Consider the following 20,750-nt stretch of genomic DNA (forward strand, 5'->3'; position numbering starts at 1 on the left):
CCTCCCGAGATTGCTCAGCTTGAAGCCTAGATGCGTTCATGACAGTAGTTGGCACGCAGGTGCTTTGTGAGCTCTGTACAATGATTCGATTTACAATGGAAGCCTGTGTGAGGGCTGTAAACCCCATAAGGTCACTCCTTCTTCCTGCAGTCCTAAGTCCATGCTGAATCACGTGCGGACCTGCCAGGTGTCCTTTGGCAGATCTTTCACTGGCGCCATCTTTGCCACCTCATGTGTTCTGTCCCTCTGCTGACTCCTGTACAGGAAGTTTCCATTCTTCCAGGGCATTTCCTGTTATAGGAAAGTCTGTTGGGTTCAAGATGGCTCCATCCACCCTTTCAGCATTTCTCAAGGGCCTGTGTGCCCTCCCTGTGCTGAGCACTGGGGTTACTATGGTGACTGAAACCACTGTGGGAATTAGGAAGCTAACTTGTAGACTAGACCTGTGGTGAAATCCTTTAGAATTACCTGCTCATCCAGCTTGGTGCCACAGCTGTTTTTTAAACAGTTTTAAAAACTGTTTTTAAACACATGTGAAAAAGGCACTGCTAAAAATTATAGGACATCATGGCCAAAGCAGGAAAGTAATTTATTTTGCTATGGAAGAAAAACAGCTTGCAGATCGAAAAGATTTATAATTAAAGCTTAAACTATGACCCAGAATGCTTGCATTACACTTCCTCAGGCAACTCAAGAGAATACTTATGTTCAAATGCTAAGTCTATCGCTGTGATGAAAGCAAAATAAAGTGTCGGCGTTTTCCATGTCGTTTCATAGCCATCCATGGATGGTAAAACTCTAAATTCCTCTGTATCTTACATTAATTACCTTTACAGTTTGGTTTGTATATATCTCAACCTGACACAACTATTACTATTGCAGGTAAAATTGGTAGAGTTAAGGATTCATTGCATCATTCTGTTATACAATATTTTTAATCAAATTTTAGGTGCAGTGCACCTATTTTAAATGTTGATTTATTGGATCTGGACAATTGTCTACACCCACATAACTAGAAAAAGATTTAGAGTATTTCCATCACTCCAAAAAGTTTCCTTCCTCCCCTCTCCAATTGGTCCCCTCTGCTCCCCCTGGAAGACGATCACTGAAGTACTGTCATTGTAAATTACAGTGGCCTGTTCTAGAAATTCACAGAAATGGAGTAACGCAGAAGTTCGCTTGTGTCTATTTTTTTATTCAGCAATGTTTTTGAGATTCACCCATGTCACTGTGCGTAGTGTATTTTTTTTTAATATTGCTGAATAGTATTCCATTGTGTGAATATGCCACGATTTTCCTACCCATTCACCTGTCGATGAACATTGTGGTTGTTTCCATGTTTTTACTACTGTGAATGAAGCTGCAGTGACCATTCTCGTACATGCTTTTTCATGGACATATGTCTTCTTTTCCTGTGGGTAAGTACCTCAGAGAGGAATTGCTGAGACCTAGGCAAGTCTATGTTGAACTGCATAAGAAATTGTCAATCTGTTTTCCAAACAGGTTTTAACATTTTACACTTTCTGCCAGTTACTCCAAATCCTTGCCAATATTTGCTATTGTCAATTTTTTGGTATTTTTTCTTTGTCTGTTTTAGCCATCCTAATAGGTAGATAGTGATATTTTTTTGTAGTTTTAATTTGCATTTCCCTTGTGACTCATTATATTAGGCATCTTTTCATGTGTTTGTAAGCATTTTGTGTATTAGCATTTTGTGAATGCCCTTTTGTGAGCATTCTATTTAATTATTGTGCCTGTTTTTTTTATTTCATTGTCTTTTCATTATTGAATCATAAGTATTCTTTATGTATTCTATACACAGATCTATTGTCAGATACCTGTATTGCAGATATTTTCTCCCAGTCAACAACTTGCCTTTTTATTTACTTAATGCTGCGTTTAAGAGAAGTTTTAAAATTGTGGTCAAGTACAGTTTCTAAAGAAAGGAAGTGAACTTTCTTGGGGGTGGAAGAATTAGAACTAGCCTGCCGGCCTGGGCTCAGTCCTTCCTTGCAGTCCTGGCTGCACCATCACGGATTCCCACCAACCAGGGCGGAGCTTTTCCAAGGCACAAAAAGCCACTTTTGACTTATGATCGGAAGTCTGATCATCACGAGCAAAAGCTTCTGCTGGACACTAACAGGAAGCACTCACAGCACATGGTGCTAGTTCAGAAATCCCTTCATCACGAGGGTCCTCCTGAGAACCTGGCAGTCCGCCACACCTCTTAGCGAGGTCACCTCCCTGTCCATGCTCACCCACTCCCTGCCCTGAGCATCTTCCCCATAAGCCAACCATTCTTCCACTGTGGTCCGTAGGCCTCTCTGGACCTGCGTTTCATCACCAACAAGACTTTCCTCCCCGCCCCCAGCCTCTTACAGAAGACTCTGCCCGTGGAAACCTTGCCCGCCTCCCTGATAGTGCCACCTGGTCTGTTACCCACTAAACTGGGTTATGCTCAGGTGTGTGACCCTCCCTTGACTGCAGAAGTGCATGGGCTGGAGCTGGGGTCTGAGCGCAGGCCCAGTCCTCACGCAACTCATGGGCTCCTGCAGAAGAATTCTCACACCTAGAATTCTCACATTCTGGCTACCAACAGAATAAACAAAAGATGTAAGTGACATGGCAGCAGGAGGTGGGGGGGGGTGGAAAGAAAGAAAAAGAGAAGTGCCACGCTCAGCGGGGTGTCATATGGTCAGCCAGCCATTGCTCTTGGAGCAGCTAGTGGTCTTTGGGTTAGAGTTTGCCCACCTTGCCCTGAATGGTGCTGCCGCTCTCCTAACGTGTACATATCTTCTCCCCAATTCTGTGCAACTCTAGGGGCTCAGAGGCTTTGTCTTACTTACCCTTGTAGAAATGTGGGTTCAGAAACTCCTGGCACACAAGAAATTGGTTTACATTTAATGGGAGACTGAATATCCCTCATTTCCTGCTTACCGCCTCTTCATTTGGTGTTAATGGGAATTCATAATTTGTAAAAGAGTTCATGTGGACATATTTTCTATGTAGAAATAGTTTCTGAAAATGTTATTGTTATAGTAAGTAAACGGAGGAGGTGGAGGAATTTTGTGGAGCAGATCAAATTATTTCGGCTTAAATTCGAAAACTTTTCAGGGCTGCATTGTCTTGTGCTAAGAACGTCCTTCCAAGAACTGGACAACAGGTGGAACCTTTGTTAAATTTCTCCTTAGAGCAGATTTTTCTAAAGTATGTCTTTCTCATACCTGTAAGGAGATTTGCTTGCCAGGTGCTGTCTAGTTCTTGTTGAATAATAGTCTCCATTGTGAGGGGTCTCTTGACAAGGGCAGCATTTGTAACAGGCCTCCAGGGTTTTAATATTTTCATTTTATAAGTAACTAAGGCCATCCACAGCACAGTGCGGAGATGTCGTTATCGCCCCTTTTATAGGTAATAAGCTGGGAGGAAAATGAGGGTTCCTGCCCCTTCTTCCAACGTTTGTTCATCCACTGCCTTGGTTGCCAGGAACTCGGTGTCACTGAATGAAAGGGAGGCAAAGAAACTTGAGTGATTATTCCCAGATCATGCCAATGCTCCCATGGGAGTCGGAACAGGGAGGGGGGACTCAAGTCTCGGTTGACCAGACCGTGAGCCCCTTAGGCCCTAGATGTGCCCCAGATGTGTCGTTGTAGAGCTGTCCTTATACACTGAGCGTAGCAACGGGCAGCTTCTCAGAACGCATTAGTTAATTGATTTCCACCCAGTGCTGACCTCCTCTTTGCAGTTGATATTATTTTAAAAAGTAATTTTTAGCTTAGAGATGGAAAACCAAAAGCATGTTACAAAGTAGCAGCCTGTAGGAAGCATATATTTATTTTACAGTGAAACATGAGCACATTTTTGCAATAAGCTCTACCTGTCAGGGTGTAAGTAAGTTCTGATATGCGTAGTTAGCAGTCCGCTAAGAGATATTTTGTGTGCTAAGTTATTCATCACAGTGTCAAGTTCAATTCTGTGGGAGGTGTTTTTTGTTTTTTTTTTTTAGCTGAGCCATCCTGCTACCTATTGGCAGCTTAGTGGCTGCTCAGCTCGGGTCGGGCATCAAACTGCTGTTGCTCAGAGCTCAAACTTTTGAGCGCGCTCTTAACCAACTGAGCCACTCGACTGGCCCTGGAGGTGTGTTTTTTTTTTAACCTATTTTTCTCTCTGAATTTACTTCAAAGCATGATCAGACCTTTATTCTTCACTAGATACAGCACTAACTGATTTAGCTTTTGGCAACTGTTATCCTAGTTACTATTAAATACCATCCACAAGTTGAGATAATAATTGTACCAAACTTGTCAGGTTTATAGAATGGCACTATACCATTGGGTGCATAGTCACACTACATTATAGATGTCTCTCGAGCAAGATTTACAAGTAACAAATACTGGAAAGCTTCCAGTATGAAAAATATGTAACTACTAATTGGGTTTCATTCGTAAGAACAGTGCTAGTCCCTCCCCTGTGACCACCACCAACTCAAGTGCACAGAATCAATTGATTCAACTCCTCGATTCATGGAAAAGGCATATTTAGGTGTATTTTACTTTATTATTTTATTTTATGTATTTTTATTTTATTTTATCCCACTTCTGTGGCCCTCGTCCTGCAAAGGCACCCATGCTGGTAAATTTAGTGTATGTCATTCCCTTCCACTCATTTACTTAAATTATGTTGTTTTGTGTGTGTGCTTAAATTTATATGCATGGATTTGGGCTCTGAATCGCTAATTATTTCCCGCTCAGTATTATGTTTACGATATCTGTGTTGCCCTATATAAGCCTGGTCTGTTGCTTCATACTGCTGCCTAAATTATCATCTTCTGACTATACCAAACTTTACTTGTCCTTTCTCCCGGTGATGGGCACCTATTCTGCCTCCAACTCTTTGCTCCCAAAGCCATTGCCACGTAAGCATGCCCAGCCTGATGCTGGCTCCCTTGCGGATGTGTACAAAAGCTTACACTGAAGCGCAAGTGGAGAAAATGCCACACAGGTCTAGCAGATGGTTAGCGTCTAGAAGGTAAAAATTAAATGTAATAGAAAACCTTGGGGGCTATAAAATATACACGTTTTGTATAAAAGATGACATTCACAAGTGCCGTTGAGATGACTGTTAATTACAAGCCGCTCAGTCTGAGGAGTCTATTTTTGTAGCGTCCTTCTCTCCTAATGACTGCAGGTGTTGGCGACTGTGCTCCTTGCTGAGCGCCAGGTTCCCAGGAAGGGAGCCAGCCCACGATACCTGAGGAGTGGGCAATTTCTATTTAAAGAAATTAATTATTTCACCATGTAGCAGGTCCTTAAGTATATACATTTTTTTACATGTTATTTTCTTCGCTTTTCTTCATTTCCATGCGCCAGTAATTAGAGGTAACGTAACTCTTTGTTCCTGTTGCACTTGACCTTGCTCTAGAATAGCCTGCCTGGAGTGCCTTAGGCTACTGAGTGCATACTGCCGCGTGCCCCATAGGATATTATAATTTGTTTTTTATGTCTTCACTTTTGTGCCCTAAGACCTTGAGTCAGAGTCTGGTGCCAAAAAAGAAAAACAGACCTGGAACCAATGCTTGATTGATTATTTTACTATTATGTGTGGAAATTTTGCAAGCACCACCTTACTCAGAGACTCTGAGGGCAAGATCAAACGTGCAGCCCCTGTGCAGTTCTGGGAGGGGCCCTCAGGTGGTAAAAGTGGAGAAGAATGGTGGCCAGTCACATCAGTACATTATCCATCTGTTCTTGCATTTTGTCTACTTCGACCTTTAGAGCCCTTGACATATTAATCATAGTTATTTTAAATTCCCTGCCTGATGATTCCAAAATCTGCTATGCCTGAGCCTGGTTCCGAGGATTTCTTCGCCTCTTGAGGGTGTGTTTCTTGACCTTGGGCATGCTTTGTAATTTGCTGTTTAAAGCACAACGTGCCGTGTCAGGCAATAGTCACTGAAGTAAATGGGCCGTTAGTGTGAGGATTTGTGTTGATCTGGCTCGCATTTGGGTGATATTCAGTGTTTCTTTTGGCTGTAGATTCCAGAGGCTTTCAGTTCCTCTAGTGTCCTTGTTTTTGTCTCCCCATCTATGATGGGCTTCCCTATGTCCCCCTCCTCAGAGAGAGCCTGTGTCTTGTGCCCTTGTAACTGTAACCCACTGTTGTTATACTGGAGCCCTGTTGGCCTGTGATAAGGTGCTGGGAGGGGATGCATTCTCTAACCGTCTGATTAAACCTCATTTAGTGGGGCTGTGCTTTAGGACAGTGACCTCCACCCGTGTTTCTCCAGCGATAGAGCATCTCCCGCCCACTCCCCTTCCCTGGCTGCAGTTGTTCCTGCTCTGTGTCCTTGAAGCCCAAGCCCTGCTAACTGGGTTTGTTTCCTTCCCTAAGTGAGACAGGAAGGCTGCAAGGGGCTGGAGCCGGGAGGAACTTTCTTATCCCAGCTGGAATCAGGAATTTGCCCTGACAAAATCCTTTTCCACCACAGAGCATCAGCCTGTGTTATGGAGAAGGCTCTGAATGGTATTTCATAATGCCTTCCCTCTCACCTTCTCCCCTGCAGAATGCTTAGGGGTTCCTTCTTGTATCCTCACCATGAGAGCCTGGTAGGGTTCCTGGAGGCAAAGCCTGTGCGTGTGGGGGGCCCCCCACAAGACCAGCCTTCAGTGGTTGCTCACTCATGTTAGTCACGCTCAGCCAACAGCAATTCATCAAAATTACCATGGAAGTGTTCCTTCTAGTCGACACCTCCAGCAGCGTCTGTTCTAGCTAAGTAGCTCTTGGTTGCTATACATCTCTGGATACACCTGTCTCTCCAGATTTGGGGGTTGTGATTTGCCCTCAGTTCTCAGGTTCAAGAAAAGTAGTTGATTTTCAGTTTTCCAGCTTTTTCTTGGATGAACAGGAGTGATAATTTCCAAGCTCTTCACATGTTGGAACCGAAACCAGTAGTGCCCATAAGTCTTTTTTTTTTGAGGAAATTTTATTTTGTTTGTTATAAATTTGTCAGTTACAGAAATAGTAAATTGAAGCATATGTTCAGTAGTGAAAATGCTAAATCTTGCTCCAGGGAGACATACGAAGCAGAATGTTTCGATAACTAAGCCAGCTAATTATTTGCTCAATAATTAGCAACAGCGGCAGTGAAAGGTACGCAGCGCTGAACTCTGGCACCTTCCACCACCCTCCCAGTCTTTCAGGCTGTTCTTCTCTGCAGATTAAATTTTCTCGTGATAATGAACCTGAGGCTCAACTTAGGACCTTTCTGTCATCCATCACCCAGTTAATCAGCGGATGCCACTGGTGTGGTTTGGTGCTTGAGATGTAAAGCCCATTATTTCCTGGCACATGTTTTCAGTTTGGAAGCATATTTTGGTTAGAAGCATTTGTGCAGAAGCACTTCCCCTGAAACCACAGACAGTGGCACTGTGGCCTTCAGTGGAACATTCGTATATGCAGGTAACCAGTATTAATTGGGTTAGAATGAAGACTTAGGAAGAGCAAAAGTAAGAGGAGGTGCTTTCTCTTTTCACTTATACACAGATACCATCTGACTTTTAGGCGGCTCCATTGAAGGGCACTAACATTCTCTGCATAATTTCTTTCTTCAAAAGAATATCTGGTTAGTTAATTACCACTAAGGTCCAGAGGCCCAAACTGAGTTGAAGGTGGTCAGAGAGACCAATGTGATGAAATAGCAACATAGTAACTTCAGAAATGAGCGTGTCTGTATGTTGCCTGCTCACCATGTATCAGGTGTGACAGTGGGCTTGTACCACGAGGAAAGCGATGCTCAGATGGCTCACTGATTTGCACAGCGACCCGCAGGAGCTGTCTGCACGGAGCTATCTGATCCCCCAAGCCTGTGCTGTCCCCCTACCACCGCTCATTCACAGTGACCACCAGGAGGGTCGTGTGGGGGACACAGCGCCACGTAAAACGGAGGACCTAGAACTTCACTCAGCTCTGAAACTGAAGGTTCGTTTCTTGCCCTTGAAGTGATTAGCCTTCATTTAAGGGCATTCTCAGATCCCCTCAGCTCTAAAATATCTGCATTCCTGAGATAGTCACAGGCCTCAGTGTCTACCAGGTTGTCCTTACGTGGGAGCTCTTAGTCTATTTCCTTCTCTACATACTCAATGCGGTTCATAACCTGCATAGCAAGAGGAAAGGAAGACAATGCCTGGGGCGAGGGGCAAGAAGCACAAACCTGGGAGAGATGGGATGGAAGCCCCCGCCCCAGGAGGGGCCCATTCCAGAGGCCAAGTCCGGGTAGGACCTTGGCAAGTGGAAGTTGGTCCAAAGCGGGCAGGTGGCACCAAGGAGACAGCATAGAGCTTTTGCCCAATAGTGTCAAAGAAATGCCACGTGTCTTTACTTCATAGTCGGGACTCAAGGAACTGTTATTAAATATGACTAGTTATCAACTCATTTATTTCTGTACTGAGCAAATTGCTCCCATGGCCATAGCATCTAAATTAGAAGGCAAACAAACAAACAAACTAGAAAGAAAACAAAAGACTTAAAGGGGAGGAGACAAGGTCTGTGAACAGAGAGCCACCCTGGGGTCCCAGCCTCATGTCCCGTCTGTGCCAGGAGCCGGGACCATATCCCACCGTCACCACAGTGCAGGGGAGGAGCCCCTCTCTCGTACTTGTAGCCTGGGATCCTCATGGCCACTGGGCCTTCGAGACTTCAAAGATTCTTCCAGTGTGCACTCTGTGTATCTCTGACTCTGAAGAGTGTTTGGGGGTGGCCAGGAGCTAAGGGACAGTTCAGTGTGCTCTGCACTGCATCTTAGAAGGAACAACAACTTCATTTCCTACAACGCATCACCACCTGGGGTCTCCTGAACCCCGCCCTCCTCACCTCTGTCACTGAGCAGGCAAGCATTAGGCAGGGGACTTCATGAGGCTGATGGGGTGCCCCCTTGTATAATGGAAGAGCCACCACCCTCATGGGGCCCCTGGAGTGCACCATGGCTAGCCTGTGTGGCTAATGATTTAGAAGTTACAAATGGGTGTGTCTCCAATGTAATTTAAATTCTCACTTGACGGTCCAATTAAAGTAGGTGAAGTAAGTATTCAGTGAAACGAAACCACAATCCTAGGGTGTCGCTTTTCTGCTGGGCCTTAGAGAACATTTCTGGCACACTGTTAAATATTGCTTGGTTTTCCCCTTGTCAAGTGATCAAAATAATTGTTGGGAAAACAAAACAAACTCCAGATAAAACATAACCCTCCTACAGGTTGCACTTCCTTTCTCAGTCATCAAATCTGGCCATGAACTGTGGCTCTAAATAGGAGGGGGGCGGGCCTTACACGCGTGAATTGCCTTAAGGCTGAACAGGGTGTGTTCTTAGGGACACAGGGATTGTTCCCCCCTCGTTACTGCTGTCCTTCCCTATCAAGGAGCCTCTTCTGTCAGAGTCCGGACAATGGAGATTATACTTGGAAAAGGAGGAGCTGATGAGGCCTTCAGTTTAATTTATTTGTAACCCTTGAAATGATTTCCTTCTATTCATTTGGTCTAACTGGCATTTTTTTTTTTTTGTCAAACCACTCTCCTGTCAGGTGGTGAGATAGAGGAAGAGAAGAGGAGGTAAAAAAAAAGGAAAGAAAACGCTTTGTGTTTTTACAGTAATCAGTTACTCTTCTCTCTCTCATTGTTTTAATGGATTCTCCTAAGATTTTCCCACTGCTGTTTTTGGATTTCAGCTTTCCATTAACCTGTTAAGCCCAACTCGTCATTCACTTGACTGATCTTGGGAAGTGAAATAGCCCATGTGGATGGACCAGAGGTCCAGATTGTTTGCGACGCTGGCCACTCCCTGCTATGCTCTGTGTGCACCCTCAGCGCACCAGGCGCCGACCTTCTTGGGGAGCACATCGTGCGGGGGTCGCATGTGCTGTCCTGCCCCCGCCGCATCTCTCAGAGTCCTCTGGTGACCCACCAGCTGTTAGGAGCTGGAGACACTGTGCCTCCTTTGAAACTCCAGAGAAGATTCCAGTTCATTGTGTTATTGAGAAAAAGCCAAATTTTGTGATGCTTTCTCATCTGTTTGCATAGAATATCTTTTTTTCATCCTTTCACTTTTATCCTGCGTGTGTGTCCTTACTTCTAAAGCGAGTCTCTTGTAGACAGAATATATTTGGATCTTATTTTTTTATCCATTCAGCCACTCGATGTCTTCTGATTGGGAGCTTAATATGTTTACATTTTAAGTAATTACTGATAATAACAAAATTGCTATTAGTTTTCATTGTTTTCTGTATGTTTTATAGTTATTTTGCTCCTCTTTTCCTCTCTTGATGCCTTCCTTTGTATTTCGTTGACTTTTTGTAGTGACTTGCTTTGATTCCTCTCTCATTTTTCTTTTGTGTGTCTTCTATAGATATATCTTTGTGGTGACCATGGAGAGTACATAAAACATCTTATAGTTATAACCATGTATTTTTAACTGATAAAAACTTAAGTCACATACAAAATCTCTACTCCTTTACACCTCCCCCCAATTTATGTTATTGATGTCACAAATTATATCTTTTTATATTATGTATTCATTCACAGAGCTTCTCATTTATGTTTATGCTTCTATTCTTTAAATTTTAGACTAGAACGAAAAGTGATATACACACCACCATTACAGCATTACAGGGTCCAGTATTTGTCTATATATTTACCGTCACCAGAGAGTTTTATATTTTCATATGCTTTTTTGTGTTCCTATCTAGCATCTTTTCCTTTTACCTTCTTGGACTCCCTTTAGCATTTATCGTCAGATAGGTCTGATGGTGGTGAATTTTCTCAGCTTTTGTTTATCTGGAAAGGTCTTCATTTCGCTTTCGTGTTTGAAGCATGGTTTTGCTGGAGATAGCATTCTTTCTTGGCGGGTTTATTTTTACCGCACTTTGAATATATCATCTCACTCCCTTCTCACCGGTATCATTACTGCTAAGAAATTCTCTGATCGTCTTATGGGCGCTCCCTACAACATTTATGTCTTGCTGCTTTCAAGAGTTTGTCTTTTGACAGTTTGGTGACAATGTGTCTGCGTGTGGACGTCTTTCAGTTCATCTTAGTTGGAGCCTTTCGAGCTTCCTCAATTTGGATGTCCATTTCCTTCCTCAGATTTGGGAAATTTTGACCATTACTTCTTCAAATAAGCTCTCTACCTCTTTCCCTCTCTCTCTTCTCTTTCTGAGACAGCCATTATGCATATGTTGATCTTGTTGGTGTCCCTTTAGTCCTTTTGACATTTTTATCTTTATTCTTTTTTTGCTCTTCTTACTCTATAATTTCAAATGACCTGTCTTCAAGTTCACTGATTCTTTCTTCTGCTTAATTAAGTCTACTGTGGAACCCACTAGTGAATTTTTCAATTAAATTATAGCATTCTTCAGCTCCAGAATTTCTGTTTGGTTCTTTTTTATAATTTTATAGTTTGTCATTATCCTCATTTTTTTTATGCATTGTTTTCCTGATTTCAGTTAGTTTTCTGTGTTCTCTTGTAGATTGTGGAGCTTCTTTAAAATGATTAGTTTGCATTTTTGTCAGGTAATTCACAGATCTCTGTTTCTTTAGGGTCAATCATTCAAGAGTTATAATTTTCCTTTGATTTTGCCATGTTTCCCCCTTTCTTTATATGCCTTATTTGTTTGCTGAGACTTGGGCATTTGAAACAACGAACACCTCTCCCAGTGTTACTTGTACAGAGAAAGACCTCCATTGGTCAACTAGAGACCTGGGGATATCTTAAACCTTTTATGAGGGTGTGTCTTCTCTGGGCTTGTGCATGGAATTTCTCAATTAAGAAGGTCTTTTTCAGGAGTTCTTAATCTTTGGTGTCTCTGGTGTCTGTTCTCTGGTACTTCAGTAAGCCACCAGACTCTCCTTTGTTCTTAGCCATCCCCAAGCATCCAAAGTGTGCCAGGTGCTCTCCAGCACTCCGAGTCTAGTGAGCTAGAAACCAGTCCCTAGGGCAGTTCCCTGAAAAATTGGACATATGTTCCACTCTTCTCTGTCCCTCCTTAGGGAGAAGCTAAGAGTTAGGTGTTTTTTCCCAATTGTGTTGAGCTGTGCCAGCTTGGAGGAATGGCTATCGTAGGCCGAATCCAATGGCCTTTTTTTTCCTCCCATTTTAATGCAGCTGTTTTAGGCTTTGTGCTTGCCTGGGTTACTGAGACTTTTTAACTGTTTCTTGAGTTCTCATAAAGGCTTTTTGGATCATGTGTTGCTGTTAAGTGGATGTCTCTGTGAGGGAACAGTGTTTTGGCCCCTTATTCTGCCATCCTGCTGACATCACTGTGGCCCTCTGGTCTTTAGTACGAGTCTGGCATGACCTTAGGCTCAGCTTCTCTCTTGGGCATAGCAATCCTAAGCAAGGTACTCACCTAGATCACATGCTTTCTTTAAAGGACAAGTTTCTGGTGTTAGTGCAAGAGTAGAACGTGCTCTGTTACAAGGTGGCATGAGAAAGGGTTCCCTATGGCCCCGGCTTTTCTGAAGACAGTCTTTTAATGCATTCACTTCAGTGCTGACTTCCTGGACCAATGCTTTCCTTTTGTGGGGTTGAATCTAACATGGGCCGCTCTCTGAGGTCCTCCCTTTGCCTCGGGAGACTTGAACTGCATTTTCTGCCCCATCAGTCATATATTCAGAAATTCTGGCAAATTCTCTTGCTTTCCAGTCTCATTTCTTTTTTTAGAATATGTATTCCTGTCATTTCAGGGGACCCTGGGGGGTAGGGTGGGGGGGAAGGGTGGAAGAAGTAAATGTGTGTGCTACCATCTTAAAATGAAAATTCCTAAGGTTCTTTTTTTTTTTTTCCTTAAGAACCTAATTCCATATATTTTTTTCGATTTCTTATTAATTGGAATTTGGCATGTAATTTGTCTGGTAATCAGCAGAGGATGTTTTTTTGAAAGAGTTTCTTTTATTTGTTGGTGACTGGGCTCTGAATGGAAAGAGGTACCGTGGCAGACATATCACTGTAGAAAGCAAATTAGCTTTTCAGAATTTCAAGAATTCAACTCTAATTTGCATTTTCTATTTCAGAAGGGAGGGCTGGGGACACACTGCTATAAACACAGCTGCTACTGTCGATCATATCATGAGTCTTCTAGTTTTTGTAAAATAAAATGGTTCCACTCACTCTCTATGCACCTGGCATGAGAGTCCCAAGAGTTCGACAGCCCCGCAGTGACCAAAGGTGAGCGACGTGCTGATGGCAGAGTAGGTAGTACTTTACACTGGCACCGGAAAACATTTTGCTTCTGAGTGCTAATTTTCTCTGGTTCTACTTTTTTTTCCTTTCCTAACTGAGACATCCTATAATCATTACTTGACGCATATTGTTATGGAGCGCCAACTTCTTTGTATTTATTGGTTTTAAAATTCTGCCCATCTCCCCCCTTCTCATCCCCCCCCCCCCAACTGTTTCTTTTCTCCTTTACTTTGTTTAGGATATAATTTTGTGAGTTTTACTTTCAAAGAAGATTGTTGGTGAAGAATCACAATCATGGCCCAGAAATTATCTACGCTTTTCATACACGGGCTATGGAAAGCCAACCCAACTATTCATTTTGAGTATGTTTTTCTTCAAATCTGTGCAGATTCGTATTTCATCGTGGGTTTTCTTTTATTTGCGAAACAAGTAAAAATAGCTAGAATGTTTTTTTGTAATTTTATTTTCTCAGTTCAATTAACATAAAGCAGTTTCCAGCCTTAAAACAGATTTGTGGTGTGGAAAATATAAACAAGATTTTTTAAATTGATCTCTTGAAACACAATGCTATAAATGTTGTTTAGGCTTCCAGGCTAGACCACAAAAACTTTCTTAATCCATTATGATGCTCAACTTGAATTCTGGACCCTGGGTGCAAGAAACCTGTAAGAAGAAAGGTGGGAGGTAGATGTCTAAATTTTCCTTTCCTGACCACGAGACAATGTTGGCTGTCTTCTGTTTCTCTTTGCCCCCCTTCCTTGAAGTTAGTGCCCCACTGCTGATGCTGCAGTGGTGTCTTTCTCACTCCACTCCCAAGTACTCAAGGCTGTTGGGGGTGGGGACAGGACAGAAAGAGTTTGCTAGCGCCAGCGAATTAAATTGATTAAAAGGCATCTGTGACTGGTGCTATTCCTTAAGCCTCCCGGGGGTGTTTTCATTCTTTAAAGATGATGATGTTAAACTATTCGGTTGTCGAAAAAGTCATGACATATTTTTTTCTATGTTTTTCGTTGCAAAAATGCGTCATGACTTTTCCGACCACCCAATAAATAAACCTGTCATTGGTGGTACTTGTGGGTGTGTAGCAAAGTGTGTGTGTGGGGGGGATAGGGGTGGGATGGGGTGGGAGAATCACCATGACAGAAGATTTGGGGGGGTAAGGAAGTGGTAGAAGAAGGCCACCATCTAAGCAGTCTGGCCCCTCATAAGTTCTTCCCACATATTCGCAGAATGAGTGAACACAAAGTGATTGCTTTCCCCAGCTTCTTTTATTCCTGGACTCCAGATTGAAAAAGGCAAACTCTCTCAGCCGCAAGTTTTCTGGTTTTGGTCTATTTACTGGCATATGGACAGTTGTGAGCAGGTGGGGGGGTTTGGAGCCTGGCAGAACGTGTGTAATGCATTTGTTAAGTGAGGAATCCCTGTGTTCTTTTTCACATGTGTTGTTTTTCTTTCCGTATGAAAGTAATACATGTCCACTGAAGATTAAAGATAGAGATTGCCCATCGTGCCAACATCCAAAGAAATCCATTGTAAAGATGTCACAGTTCCCTCCAGTTTAGTTAATAAATTCGGCATTTTTGTTTTGTTCTTTATGACACTTTTTTTTTTCTTCTGAGGATTATAATTATCTGTTTTGGGGAAAGATACTTGATGGTTTATGATTAAGTCTATAAAAAGTGAGAACACTTGGTGTAATTCTCACCTGTCCATCATTTTAAGTATTCTGAACAAATTTTTTTTTTTTTTAGTTTTCTTCTCTTCAGTCTCAAATTAGTGCCCCCAAATGCTTTTATTTCCTGTGCTCAGCTCTCCCTGCTTGGCAGGGACAACGGCAGACCACCTGTATGCCTCGCACGGCAGCCTGGCTCCGTGCCGCAGAGCTTCCCTTTCCAGGACCTCCACCTTCCACCATTTTCTCGGTTCCTTCTCCAAAGCATTTCAGCATATTCAAGACTCACACCTTGAGGAACCAAACACCTGGCTACCCCGCACCATGTCACATCTCTCCTTCCCAGCCTGACTTTCTAAACCTTTCTCCAGCCTTGCTTTCCAGACCCTTCTCCGCCCACTCTGGGCTTGCCTCTGTGACCACCACTCAGCTGAAACCACTCCCACTAGAGTCACCAAAGGCGGCCTGGTGGTGAAAGCCACATGTTCTCCTCAGGCTTCGTGCACTTGACCTTCCAACGCCCATCTTGACTGGCTTCTTTCTCTCTTCTCTGTAACTCCGGAACCTCCTAGATTTCCGCCTGTCCCCATGTCCTCCTCCTCAAGTTTCTTATCGAGCACCTCCTCTCTTCTCATCGGGCCTGTTTCTATTCCTCCAGTTCCATCCTCTGACGTCTTCTTGCCTCAGCTCCTCTTCTCTCTCACTGCACAGCCTCGTAAATCTTGTCCATCCCCATGGCTTTATTTGCCACTTACACCCACACCATTGACTCCCAAATGTCTGCCTCCAGCCCCACCTCTCTCATGAACTTCAGACCCCTCCAGCCCACCGCATGCTGAACGCGTCCACTTAGATACGTCATGGACATCTGGAAATCTACAGGCCCCTCCTCACCCTGTGCTCATTTCAGTAGGTGAGTCATGGAGACCTATCACGTCTTCTGCTAGTGAGCCTTCTAGTCATTAGAGGGCGCTACACCCCCAGTGCTCGGCCATGCCCTTCAGGTCACCCCACTGACTTGCCTGCACTTCCACAGCCTCCTGCCTTGTCCACCCTCCATGCACAAATGGAGAAGCCTAATCGCGTCGGCCCTGTGTTCCTGCCTTCAGTGGCTCCTGACTCCCCAGCCTGGTTACGTGGCTCCTGTCATCTGTGGCCCTGCTTGCCTGTGTGGCCCCTCTCTTCCACCCCACCATCCCTTGTATATTTGCTCTCTCTGGAAACACTCGTTTCCTTGCTCACTAACTCCTTCTCATCCTTCACAGTGTTTGCTCACACCTTCAGGAACCCGGTCCGACCTGCTAAACTCTGGATCATTGCTGGTGTGTGTGCCCCTGGCTCCCTGTGTGTACCCTGGCAGTAACACTCACACGAGGCATTGTGATGGCCTCCCCATCTGGACTGTGCGCCGAGACATGACCTCTGTCAGGGTGTTATCTTCAGTGCTGAGCCCACGTCAGTACACTAGTCATTAGTAAACAGTAGAGAGTGGACATGACCCCACTTCCCTTGGGCTTTCAGTGGTCCTGGAAGCCAGCTAGTTTCTGAAAAATACAGGACACTAATTTATTTCTTGTGTAATATTTTCACTGCAGAGGTTAAGTCTTATAAGACGTTGTGTCTCAATACTCTAATGCAATGAAATAATGGTACAGTATAGCTTTTTCTGAATTATTCATTTATTCTTTGTAGACTGTATTCAGGTTCCTATTAATTCAATTCAGTTGGTTAATTGAATTATAACATGTGATGTCGTCTGGTCCATGCTGTAGTATCTACTTGTTTTCTCACAATAGACACCTAATCAATATCTTCTAGTATCTTCTTTGGTCATGGCAGCCACATTTCAGTGAGGGCTACCCATCGCTGGCCTAGTTCAGATCTCCTGTTGATGCCAGGCAGTGCCTGGCCTGCCCTGGGTTTCTGCTGGTTTTCAAGTCTTTGAATTGAATTATTGCTTGTTCTGGTATGATGCCGACTTCCTCATTATTTCAAGCTTCTCCCAGGAGATATGCACATGTTATTTATCCTCCTTCCTCCTTTTGAAAATATCAAGGAATTCATTTAATTTTAGCTGTCGTCTTTTTTTTTGGTCAATAATTTAATACAACATTTCTTAGAGGCTGCTGCAGCTCCTTCACTGATTTTCTTAAAGCCTTTTAATTATTTCTTACCTTTAAAAATTATTTTACAGCTTTTAATGTTTAGTAATTCAAGCTGTCATCAAAGAGGCAACTTCAGTCACTTGATTGTTCAGATTTCTTGGGGTATTGATCCTGGATCACAAAATGATGCTAGAATTGGAGATGGCTCAGTAGGTCTAGGCTTTGCCTCTAAGAGCGGGCTTACCAGTGGAAGCACTGTGTGCTCATTTCTGTAAAGAAGCATGATTCCAAACCTCAAGTCATATTACAGAGAACCTCTTTATGATGTTGGGGTAAAAGGGAAATAAAATAGCCAAGTTCTAAGTTTCTCATGTTATAACGGATACACTCTACATATTATCAGGGATACACGCTACATTTCTGTATTCCTGCCCTATAGTATGTGGAGTCAGCAGCATATGGTAGCGCATTACCATCAATCAATCCATCAGCGTTTACTGATCATTTTCATGAAAGGAACTTCACCAGACACACCTGAGGATGCAGAGTTCAAGGCTCCTGATGTTTAAGATACATGCAATACTTCATGTAACTCACCCTGAAGCACAGCACAGGGAAGGACGTTGTTGGGCAAAGGACGGAGCGGCTCTGCTGACATTGTGTGCTAAGATACAGTGGGAATTTAGACACCGATAGAAAAGAAAAAAAAACCACTTTGTGGAAGACTTTCCAGAATAAACTTGTTTTTTTTCTATAAAACATTGAGGGTAGCATATGGTATCCATTTAAGGGAATAACTGATTTTAAAAGACTATAGCAAAGTAACTCAGTAATTATTGAATGGGCCACAGTGGGGTGGGTTAAACATAACTCATGAGCCTGGTTGAGCTTTGATACATCATAGACCAGTAATTAGAAATTGCCCAAGATTAATGAGAAGGATCGCAGATTGCTTAGGTACTAATTTGTTTCCTTGCACATATGGTCCAGTATGTCACATGCACTCTTTCTTGTTTTCAGCATGCACTCCTGGCTTTAAAGTTTATACTTGCATTTGCCATACCCGATAAACCACGGCATATCCAGATGAAACTGGCCAGATTGGAATTTGAGTCTTTGGAAGCACTGAAGCAGCAGGTAAGAGCATCTGTCCTCAAAATAAATGTATTTCTTTAGCAAATGCCGGGAAACGTAAATTCAGAGGACTCACTGTCTACATGTCCTTCAGCCTTAAAGCTAGCCATTTAAATAAATACAAAAGACTCCCGTTTAGGGTAACAAAACCAAAATCCTAATAATACGAGCAACACATAGGTTGAAAGAGCTAAACGAAGCCAAACAGGAGCATTCAAGCCATGTTAAATGAAGAATAGAGCTGGCGTGCAGCAAAAGAACAAGACAGATTCCCGAGAATCCCTGGGGCCGCTCCCCACAGCTTCTCAGTGTGCCTCCTGCAGCAGCATTAAGCAAGGAGACACGAGTCAATGGAACCCTGCATATCGTGCAGAGAGCGAGGGAGAGTGCGCACGTGCGGGCAGAAGCAGCAGAAAATGCCATGCAAGGAGAAACCTCTTCCCAATGACCTCCGCATTTTACGAGGGAGACAGACAGAGACAGAGAGAGAAGATAACACCACCATGCTGGAATTCACCGTTTTGGTGATTTTCTACTTGTAGACGTGAGAGTGAGGAGATGGAAGATTCCTAGCTGCCCAGAGCTCTTGTCTCCACGGATACACAGGAACGCAACCAACAAGAAAATCAACAAGACAGCGTCATCTGAGGGGAGAGGCTCTGGGTCCAGGACCTCTCTGACCCACAGTCCTTTAGGCTTCCGAACCACCTCTTACAGGAACATTTCCTCTTATGTTTGGGGAGTTAGGAGGGAAAAAATTGCGAGGAGGACCTACCCAAGCTGACCCCATTTAGAAGCGAGGGCTCCAAAGATAGTGCACCAGATGGGGAAACCCCACATTGGAGCAGAGCGTGTCCTGATTAGGTAGAGTGACCCTAGAATAAGATTAGTGATAAGAGTTCAGGGCAGAAGGAGGACCCCAGTCTGCCAGCCAGATAGATCTGTGCTCATGGTTGTCACAGTAGATGAGAGGACTAAATTACGTGTGTTTCCTGGGGGTGGGGTAGGCCACTTGGGGCACGTGGACTAAACAATGTGTTTGTATCTTAAATCAAAAGCCATCATCAAACACCAGAAGCACTCACAGCAGGGTCAGTGGCCGTGGTCACCACTGACACCGAGCATTGTTCTAGAAATGCTAAACAGAGCAGCCATGCAACAGGAAGAAACACAGAGTTCCCGGAAGAGGCAAATTTAGCGTTACTTGGAGACTAGATTATATATCTGAAAATCACAAGATAAATTATTAGAAACAATAGGAGAATTTGGTAAGGAAGCAGGTTACAAAGTTTATCTAAAAACATTTGTTTCCTTCCACAAGAAATAGTAACCATTTTGAAAATATTGTTGAAGAAAAATTCCCATTTACAGACGAAGCAAAAATAGAAAACCTTTAGGTGGAAACTTATAAAAATAATATGGATAGTCTACATGAAGACTATTTTTAAAACTCTACTTGTTTTAGAGATTCAATCTCGTAAAAATGTAATGCCAATTCAAAAATACTCGTAGAGAAATAAACATTTGAGAATAGCAAGGGAACTTCTGAAAAAGAAGAAAAATGAGGCCTCTAGCTCTGCCAGATATTAAAATGTATTCTGAATAATACAGTAGTTATAGTAATTAAATCCATTTTGAATTAGGGAAGAAAAAAATCAGTGGAATAGAGCAGAGAGTTCATAAATCGGCCCAAATAAAAGTGAGATTTTAGTTTATAGTAAAAGTGACATTTTATGTCAGTGGAAGAAAAGGATAGATGACAAGCAGTTGTTTGGGAAAATTATTACTTTATCCTACCACATTCCTTATGCACCTCTTGCCCGTCCTGCCCCTTCCCCCCCCCCCCAATCCCCTGTAAAATTCAGATGGTTGAGAGATTGAAATGTAAAATACTTAAGCCATAAAAGCTCTGTATAAAAGTGTGGGTATATCTTACAGTGGAAAATGCCTTCTGAATCAGGACACAAAATCCAAAAATTATAAAGAAAAATATCGATAAGGTAAGATACATGAACAATTTAAAAGGTGAATGTATTTAATTCCATTTTTTTCCTTTAAATCCATTAAAAAGACAATCTGATAATCAAAGAATAACATATGAAGAGATGATGCTCAACCTCACTGAAAATTAAGGAAATGTAAATGCAAGCACCAGTGACATACTATATTCTACTCATTGTATTGGCAAATGTTGGCTGATAACCTGTCCTCATTGTGTTTGGGAAAATCGGCACTCTTTTATATACTCTTAACAAAAGTATAAATTAGTTCAGCTTTTCCAGAATGCAATTAAATCAAAATTTTAATTACCCTCCAAACAGGATGACTCTTGCTAGGATAATGGTTGTATCTGTAAAGTGTACTAAAATATAGCTGTTGAAACATTTTTATTAGAAAAAACCTGGAGACAACTGAATGCCTCAGTAGGAGATTGGTTACATAAATTATGGTATGATATGGTTCCATATGATAAAATTCTCTGAACCTGCTTTTAAAAAGGCCTCTCTGTGCTGGTGTGTGTGCGCGCGTGTTGGCTATTTTATGAAGTGGAAAAAGCAAGATACAGGACAATATGATACCTTTTGAGTCAAATTTTAATGAAGGAGGGTAGGGAAGA

Source organism: Hipposideros armiger, unplaced genomic scaffold, assembly GCF_001890085.2.
Source record: "Hipposideros armiger isolate ML-2016 unplaced genomic scaffold, ASM189008v1 scaffold_18, whole genome shotgun sequence".
Lineage (NCBI taxonomy): Eukaryota > Metazoa > Chordata > Mammalia > Chiroptera > Hipposideridae > Hipposideros > Hipposideros armiger.